Here is an 8148-nt window from a genome sequence, read left to right as displayed (position 1 = left end):
AGATTCTCAGATCATTGCCATCTAGATACGATTCTAAGAAACACGCAATCATAAAAGCAAATGATCTTTCAACTCTCACATGAAGCACACTCGTTGGTAAGTTAAATATCTTTGATCATGAATCACAGTCTATTCAAAGTAAAGGAATCGCTTTTAAAGCAAAAATTCCAAATGCTCAAATAGAGAAGAATAGACAGTTGGATGATTCAAATGAACTGATTGCTGAAAATTCTGATGATGAAATTAAACAATCATTATCATTAATTACTAGACAGTTTCGATATCTCTTCAAGAAAAGAAACAAGAGATTCGTTAAGGATACTTATCGATCTTCTCGACCGCATGATCCGGTTCTTGTCAAAAGGGATCAGGAAGCAGATGATGAATATCATCCGCAGTGTTTCAAGTGTAAAGGGTTTGGTCATATTGCTAAAGACTGCCCCAATCTTAAAAAATACACTGGAAGCAAGACATTGGTTGTATTTCTAGGTGAGCCCTCTGAGTCATACGATTATGAAGATGAGGAAACAGATGATGTTGCATTAGTTGTCAATCTTATTCCTTCCTCCACCATTAGTGATTTACCCATTTTAAGAATGGACATGTCTTCCGATGTTATTAGATCATCTAATGTTAAAGGGAGAAATAAGACGAGATGCAAAAACTGTCTTAATAGTATTACTAAAAGTTGCGTGTGCAATTTCAGTATATCCCAAGATACACTACACCAAATTTAGTGTTTCAAAACGGTAATTGGCAGTTATAAAACGGGATCGCAACAGTTTAACTCTGTTAAGAAATTCAATGTTGCAATATTTCGCAATAGCTTCAAAGCCGTTGCGAATTTTCTGACGCAACAGTTTACTACTGTTGCAACGTCAAAATTTCGCAACTTTTTCAATCTCCTACGAAACTAGGAGGTAGCAACAGTTTATCTCTGTTACGAAACTGAAATTCCGCAACAGCTTACAGCAATTGCGAAATTTCGCAACACCAAAGAAATAGTGGTTTTGACTGAACCAAGTCAGAAATTAAATTCCCTGTAACAAAATCAAGTTTCCCTGTTTAATCGTAAAACAAATTAATCCAACAAAAGTATCAATAAAGTGTTCTTAGAGTTGATTCACTATGATATACCATGAAAAACTCCATATACACAAAATCATGAAGCATACCACAAAAATCATATGAATGTTGAGTACAAAGTCTAGCATCACATGACAAAGAGTAGCATAATTTTTAGTGCAAAGAGTATAAACTCAGATTGAGATGAAGAAAGAAACACATGCCTTCTAACTTCTTCTTTCAAACGAAGAAGTTCCATGGAAAATCTAGTCACTTCAAGGTTCCTATCCACCTGGGTATGGAGAACCTCTATCTCTTCAGATATTCCTCATTTTCCTACAAGAGGTGCACCTCATCTGAGATCTTTCGCAGATGCAACTACCTCCAACCTTTTCATTCCGGCCTCGTGAAATACCTCAAGGTTATTTATTTCATCTTCCCTTCGTTTTGCCTGTTCAAAGTAGAGATCAAACCTAAATTTATGGAGCGTGAAAAACTAGGTGTAGGGCCAGTTGTATACTGATCATATGCACATAATTAAATTTATGGGGCTACCAGTTGTATACCTCATCATATTCTCATGCCCATCTTTTTAACCACGACTGCGGGAAAATATTCACCTTATGATGATCCATTCCCAGATATCAGCCTGCAAAACCAATAAAAAAGTTAAGCTTATGGTTGTTAAAGCCAAATATAAAAATAGCCAGCAGCTTTACTACGGAACCCTATATGTGAAATTCTGTTGAACTTGACCAATAAAAAAGTTAAGCTTACTCAGCTCATAGGTGACTCAGAGATATCAGATGGAGGTCAGCTCATACATATTAGTCAGCTCATACATAACAGATAAAAATTATAGATAATTCAACTGAACCAGGACAGATCATCACATGCACATTAATAACTACCATTTTAAAAAAACATTTCAGGACTCATAGCGATCAACAATTCTTAAAAGATGCAATAAGAAATCTCTTCCACGATTAGGTCAACATAACCCAATACATACCTCGGCCCTAAAATCAGGTTATGCAATTCATAGACAGTCAGGAAGGACGTACTCATTATTTAGTTTGTCTTAGATTCTAGATGGCATTAGTTTCCTCCTCCTCAGCACAGTCATGTCCACTTCATCTCTAAGAAGACATGATACAATTGAAACAACAAATCATGACAAAATTTATGTTTTTCAACCAATGAACAAGTACTATTACAAATAAGTGACAAGATAATCGAACCTGTAACCTTCTCCAAAAGTATCTTGATTAGTTTTAGAAGGACAGTCTACTTTTCTTCCAGTACCGTAAAAATCAACTGCAAAAGAACAACACAACAATTGTATCTAAACATAAAATCATCAGGGACTTAATAAGAAGGTATTTAAAATTTTATAAGGAACAGAACATGTAGGTGCCAGTAATTAGACCACAAAAACTTATCTCATAGAATCATATAATTTGCTTCAGTGTGGTTACGCATACGAGGAAAAAAGTAGAATATAACATATTTTTTTACGAGATTGGCAAGTTTATAAGGCATAGCAGATAATTAAAATATGATACTGAGATTTTAGGTCAATATTTTTTTTTACGAGATTTTTTCCAATATCTGTTTGAAATATGATACTCGTCTATCTAGTTCACTAACAATGAATCAAAATTTTAGGTCAATTTTCTTTTCTGAGGGACCAGTAAAGAATTTAAGAGGTCAACAAACTCTGATCCTATCAAGGATTGAACCCTGACCAAACTGTTATTCACAGTTTACACCACCAGGCACCAACTGTACTACTTGGCACTTGTCTGTTCTAATTTCTTTTCAAACACAAATTTGTGATAAGGCACCTATCAATACAATAATAGCAAAGTTGCAAATGACGAGCACATATTTGGAAACCTAGACCTGGAACTGTAACTAAAATTCAAATTTCCTTGTTGAGAGTAATCTCATCATTAATCCGGTTACTGTTCATAGTTTACTCATACTTGAGGTAAAATAGAGATCAAGAGAAAGTGGAAATCCGTGGTCACATGAAAAAACTAAATAGAGTTCAACCTATGAATCTTTATTAATGTAATCTTATTATAATCGAAGCACAAATATGAATGTAAGGATGTGTGTAGCCCCCTTCCTTCTTGGATGAAGGAGATTGTTCACCATCCTTTTGCTTTAGGAAACTGAGATCCAGCAAATAAAAATCTCATTATCTTCATGCTTTCTCAGTCTCCATTTTTTACTAGGTAGACTAACGCAATTCAATTCTCTAGCACTGAAGTAAAAGCTCTTGAAGACATAAAGGAACGCATACTTACTGGTAGAGGGTAACCAAAGAACTAAGAGACAAACTAAAAATTTGCTTAGGGAAGCACCATGGGCAGTGCTTTCTGGGAAGCACCATGTAATGCAATTCTCATGCTGCCTCATGTTTAGTATCTCAACCCCTCATGTGAAATTTCTGGACATAATATTGTTCATAAACCTCTACCTGATATTAAGATTTTGTTTACAACATGGCAAAAAATTCTGCTCAAGTGGATTTCTCTCACGCAATATTTGCACAGATAATTTCTGATATTGCAACAAACTTCAAATACTACAATCACAAAAACGATTTAACCGAGAATGCAACTAAGACAAAAATTCATAATCAGAAGGAAAAAAAAGAGTTTATTCTCACCATAATTCTTCTAGAACTTCTTATGACGATCGAATGCATTTAGTCTTAGGATATGAGATTGATATTGTCTGTAAGAGAAGATAAACATGTGAGTAAGTAATTAGGTGAGTTGAGGAGTTAAAGAGTCTATGAATACTTACTGAACAGAAACATATACCAATAATGAACATATGTAAGGTACCATTTGAATAGGATATGATCACCAAATCAAAGTAAAAATAGCAATAAAATAAGAAAAATAAACCATTTGAATTGTTGTCCATCACAATAATCATCGTCTTTACCTACTTGAACTCTAAACCAGATAATATGAACACCATAAAATGCATGTGTACCATAAATTACACTACAATAACAAACTAGTAGTTCTCTTCAGACATGCTCAACAAGTCGATTACGACGAACACAAATGAGCCCAAGGTGAAACCATAACCCTGAGTTTAAAATCTCCTTAACCCAAGCTTATAAGAAACGCTGTCGTAAGAATCTGGAAGTCCAGTAAAAGAATGACAGAAGATATTAATTTCTACCTTGCAATCAAAATTGATAGTTGAGGCCATGAGGCCATCCAGGGAACATACAAAATTGATAATTCATCGTTGAATACACGACTTTATGATCAAAATGAAACTATTAAAACAAGCTGCAATAACCACAGAAATATGAGGAATCATCAAGATTTGAATAAGAAGTAGTATTATAAGATTATACCAAAATATCTTACATCCTACGGATGATGCTGAGATCCTGTTGAAAAGGAACTGAAAAGAAATTAATTTCTACCTTGAAATCAAAAAGAGAAACATGGAAAAATTAACTTTGAAAACCCTAACGATACTTACTGATGTTGATTCGTGGAATCCATAACGAAGAAGATAAAGTAGAATCAAAATCATTCAAACGTGAAGAAGATGAAGCTTTCAATTTGGTCATGACCAAATCTAGGGTTTTCAGTGGAGATTTAAGTTTAGGGAAATCATAAAGAGATTTCTAGGGTTTCGAAAAGAAAGAAGGAAAAGGATTTGGGGGTTTATGATGTTGATAACGATGAGGCTTGTAGTAGAGAGAACGATAGAAGAAGGTAGAAGAGAATGAAATGAGCAAAGATTTACAGATGAGAACGAGAGAGGAACGGAGAAGAGAATGAAAGGTACAGGAGAAGATAAGAAAAGATGTTCTCGATAACAATAAAGACCGAGTCAGTTTTGAAGCTGACTCCAAGTATCTGAATGGGATGAAACCGAGTCAGCTTGAAAGTGTGGGCAGCACATACACAAGTCGCACGCGTACAACTGAATTTTATTGTGATTCGCAACAAAGTCAAACAGTTCCGAGTTTCGTAACTGTTCTCAGCTGTTGCGAATTTTTGCAACTGAAATGAGCAACTGAAAATTCGCAAAAGCTTCAAAGCTGTTGCAAATCTGAGTTGCTAAATCCCATATTTGGTGTAGTGATACTTCGTTAGTTCGGGGTAATAGAAAGAGATCTTTTCATACTATACTAGATCAAGAACACTCTGGTTGTTCAAAATTCCATAATGAGAGAAAATTTCATACTAATGCCACTTGATCGGTATTAGAATTCTTTCCTCATCTCATGTGCCAATTTTGAGTGAGGAAGAAGAAAAATCAAGGAACTTTTGTGTAGATTATGGAAATAATATCCATTATTTGAAGATATTTAATATATTCGTATCTTTAGGAATATTATATTTTCGGAAGTATGAAAAATACAAAAAGTCTCTTCTCCTATTTTGATCATTCCTTGTCCGAACTATGGGTCTGGATCAAATGGTTTCTCTGGAGAAGATGCAAGATCAGAAAGATCATCTTAAAACTAAGTATGGATTATCTCTTGACTTTAAGGGTAACATCAGTAAGGGAGATTGGCTTAGCAAGAAGGAAAGAGAGAATACTCTGAATAAAGATCAGTGTATTGAGGCATTGACACATTTTTGTGTTCAATCAAAGACAGAATTACATGCTCGTGCAGAATCCTTCACGAAAATTTCTCATCTGCAAGCGATTCTGGTCAAGAAACAAGGATTTCTACTTAAAGAAATTCAAAAGCTGAATAGTAGTAATCCACCTTCATTCAGCTCGGACATGAAGGACTAGGTTGCAAGGAATAATAGACATTAATTTTTTGATTTCTTTCATTGATTGTATTGGTATATTATGAATAAAACTATTATAAATAAAATTATTTGATTAGTAATTTTTCTTGTGATAGTTTTCGATTTACATAGCTTGTGCTTAATTTCTTTTATCTTATTGTTATGTATGTTTATGGGATGTTTGATTTCGGTTTTACTACCTTAATATTCGATCTCATATGGTGAACCCTCGTGGTTTGGGTGACTTTTTGATTTAGCGGGATTAAGTTCTAGTCATAGTAGGTAGGCTTGATCAAAGGATTATGAGGGGTTCTAATAGAAACAGTATGTGAAAAAGTCACAATATGTTGAATCGGTTTTGGTTTAGCATAAAAGCATACGTGTTTCGACGGTTTTCAACTTTTGTTTGCAATTGTTAAAACCGGTTTTCAATCTTTCTCTGGTAAAGGTTGAGGTGTGTTGTTATTCTTTTGTTTATGCATAAGGATGACAACGTGGTGATATTTTGATATCAATTCTCCCTGGAAGAAGATGCTATCATATTGGAGAAGTGGATGCGAAATTTGAGGTAACAATCTTGTTAGTTAATTATTTTCCTGTTTAAGAAAAGCCTGAGTTTATATTATATATTTGTTGCTTTAGGCTTACAAAATTTCGCTACAATTGATGTGTGTGTGATTCAATTGGTTCCGATTAAGAAAAACTATTGTTATCTTGCTTTTGTATATTTTCAATGGTTTAGGCTTACAAAATTACGGTGCTTTTAATGTCTATGTTGTTTCAATTGCTTCCGGTTGAGGTGAATAATTATGCAAGTTGATTTATGTTGGTTTGTATGAATTATTTATGGCTTAACGAAATAATATGTGTACCAGATGATTTGTTTAGTCCAATTCGATTCCGGATAAGAAACTAAGTTAATTCTGATCTTAGTTTATCTTATCAAAGAGGTTTCGGTTATTCAAGTCTAATCGAATGCCTAAACAAGGAAATTCTAGTTAACTAACCTAGTATTTGGTTTGTTTAAAATTGAAAGGTCTAAGTTTATGGACAATTAGAACCTGATAAGAAAAATGGAGTTATCTTTATTTTGGTCTTATCGAATCAAGCGGTTGTTTTTGAACAATCAGTTTAGCAAAGGAACTAATGTGATTAGTTGTTTTTGGTTTGCTAAACTAAATGGGAAAAATTGTTTCGGGCAATTGTTTCCTTGGTAACATATGAAAATAAGACTACTTGTAGTTTTGGTTTTGATATTGGTTATCAGAACATGATGTATGGAACCCTCATGCCTAACTCTACAGGTTTGCAAGTCTATTCTGAGATTTGTAAGATTCTTTTCGTGTTGTCCTTTATTTTTTCGTTTCTTTGTCATTTTTGTGACAAAAAGGGGGAAAAATATATGGATTAAACAAGTGATACTGGCATTGATTATATATTAATTGGTATCACTAAGGAAAAGAACATTGGTACTTGAATATTTTATCTAACGAAAGAGTGAGAGCACAGACTAAGGGGGAGTAACATGTCATATTGATTGGTATAACAAAGACGTGTGTATTGAATATCTACCTATCTTCCTTAGGGGGAGTATTAGCTTTGTTATTATAATGTCAACAACGGCATTTTCAAGGATTGGATGTAAGAAGTTTTACTGTGTTGTTGAATCGGGAATCAAGCGGAGTATAATGAATTCTTGTAATTTGTTTATCCATATGATGTAAGAGTTTTGTCACTAAAATTGACAAAGGGGGAGATTGTTAGAGAATTGCTCGGTTGAACCCACCAAGCGTTGGTATGTCAAGTTTGGCTGTCATATTTTAGTGAATCAAAACTCATGTTCAGAGTCGCTTGATTATGTACTAGAGTTAAACTTCGTATAGGTTAGCTTTAAAGCATTATGATATGAGACATTACAAGTATTACGAAGTCTTGAATATGTGAAGAAGCAAGGAGCTACAACGACAACAATCATCCTTCCACTTGAGGTTAGTGACTGTTTCATTCCCTAACGTATATTTCAAGTCTTGCATATTGAAAACATAATTGCGAAGCATATAGATAGACATAGTATTAAGGAATACAATACGAGGTTTATCGCTTAACCATTAAACTTTGTAGATAAGACATCGTCATAATCATTTGAATGCTATTGTGATTATGTATGGGTATGAGGTGAGGATTTCATCCTAGGGAACAATGTTTACATGTGTTCTAAGGAAGTAAGTTCATAAACTTGTTTGTGGACCGAAAAGGAAATTGCCAGGAGTTATTGGTTTTGTTATTC

The 8148-nt window shown here is 34.0% G+C and overlaps 1 long non-coding RNA gene across 7 annotated transcripts; it reads right to left on the bottom strand.

The window, feature by feature from the left end:
* Positions 1–1105: 1105 nt before the first annotated feature.
* LOC113285674 lies at positions 1106–4876 on the bottom strand. Of its 7 annotated transcripts, none has more exons than XR_003328861.1 (7): positions 4588–4876; positions 4457–4506; positions 3746–3813; positions 2307–2382; positions 2130–2204; positions 1632–1714; positions 1106–1516 (listed from the first exon to the last, which is right to left on the bottom strand). It is a non-coding gene; the product is annotated as an uncharacterized LOC113285674 (long non-coding RNA). The 7 variants fall into 7 exon arrangements; XR_003328857.1 differs by having other exon boundaries at positions 3746–4388; positions 4470–4506; XR_003328858.1 differs by having other exon boundaries at positions 4276–4492.
* Positions 4877–8148: the final 3272 nt, after the last annotated feature.

This window comes from Papaver somniferum, chromosome 6 (genome assembly GCF_003573695.1).
Source record: "Papaver somniferum cultivar HN1 chromosome 6, ASM357369v1, whole genome shotgun sequence".
In the NCBI taxonomy this organism is placed as follows: Eukaryota; Viridiplantae; Streptophyta; class Magnoliopsida; order Ranunculales; family Papaveraceae; genus Papaver; species Papaver somniferum.
The sequence above is the reverse complement of the archived record's forward strand: the minus strand, read 5'-3'. Positions and strand labels throughout refer to the sequence as shown.